We start from the raw sequence: 1,567 nt of genomic DNA, 5'->3' as shown, positions 1-1,567 counted from the left end.
CGGCCAATGATGGTTAGGGTTTTGCAACTAGCGGAGTTGGCTGCATCCGTCTTGGCCCAAGCCTGGCCCAGGTCCCTATAGTGTTGGCTTGACCTAGATGAGGCACAAGGGGCACTCCTTAGGCTCAGGCTTGGCATGTTTTAGGCTTTGCCAGGTTTAGAGATTATAAAAGACAAGAAAATAAAAAATAAAAAATAAAAAAATGAGAAAAAACCTTAGGTCAAGCTAGACCAGCCATGGCGCTCGCCCAAGCCCCGTAATGGACTAGCTCTCGGCCTATATTTTGTGGCACAACCCCTAGTTTGTCAAGGTTGGGCTGATGGGACTGAGCGGGGACTTGCCCCATTGATAATCTTACAAGACAAATAGTCTTTATTGTTTTAAAGAAAGTGTTTATATAAAATTACAACTTTTATACTATTGAACTAAGTTACACCTTAGAGATCATCTCAAAGAGTGTTCCGATATTGGAGAGCCCCCCAATTGATCTAGATCTTGAGATGTACGGGTTATAAAGAAAAAACGAATTTCAAGTTCCAGAAAAAGTACATCATATAACAAGTTATCTACACCGTTTATTTTTAAGATTTTCAAGTGTCTATAGATTTGTTCGACTTGTAGTATTTTTAAAATTTTAAATTTCAAAATTAAGGGTAAAAATTGATTATCAAATCATCATAGGATTTCTAAGAACAAAACTACGTCTCCAAATAAATTTTGAAATTCGTCTACATAGAGATCATTTATCTTTTGTACACGGAAGTCACAGTCGTTATCACTCATTAGATGTCAAATTGAATAGCTTAAGGTGAGTCATGAAGTTCGAGATTTTTTTTTGTTTTTAGAACTTTGCGTCTATTCAATGACACTCTTATTACCATCCATTTTAAAATTTAAAAGACAAAAATGATTGTGAGCTCTATATATAAAAAATAAATGAGCTATCTATAGACAATCCATAAATTTTAGAAGCCAAACCTTACTTCTACCGTAAAGAACAAGGCCGTCTTATAGAACCCCCACCTTGTTTGAATTATACATTTTTCCCTTGGTAATAGCTGACATTTTAGTGGACAAGAGAGCAATACGTGGCACGTGGCACCTTGATTAACCATGGAAAATACAAGCACCAAAAACCGGAGCTAGATTTTTCAGAATTTCTTGTTCTCATTTGCAATTCACAAAGAACAACAGGTACATGTTATGAGAAAAATCTACAAAATTCCAAGCAATCCAAACCTTCACTGGAAAATTGTTCCATACGGGCTGGACCAAATGACTATATATGAGGTCAAAAAAGTGTAAAGCATTCATCTTAAAGATAGATGCATGTAGGTGTTTCATCTAAAAACAATGAAAAGTAACTATCCAAATATTTTTTTACTAAAGTAATTATTTATAATTTTTTAAATTTATTTATTTTCTATATTCCGGATTAAATCCTTAAAAATTAAATCCAAAGTCCATCTCAAAAAGATATTTATTAAAAGGCCCGCATTACTACATATGCGCGCATAGAACCGGGCCAAACTCATTACTTCACGTAACAGCTAGCCGTTGTTTTAGA

The sequence above is a fragment of the Amborella trichopoda genome, chromosome 7, assembly GCF_054954075.1.
Source record: "Amborella trichopoda isolate Santa Cruz 75 chromosome 7, AtrichopodaSantaCruz75HAP2 v2.0, whole genome shotgun sequence".
NCBI lineage: Eukaryota > Viridiplantae > Streptophyta > Magnoliopsida > Amborellales > Amborellaceae > Amborella > Amborella trichopoda.
This window is presented reverse-complemented; position numbering follows the sequence as displayed.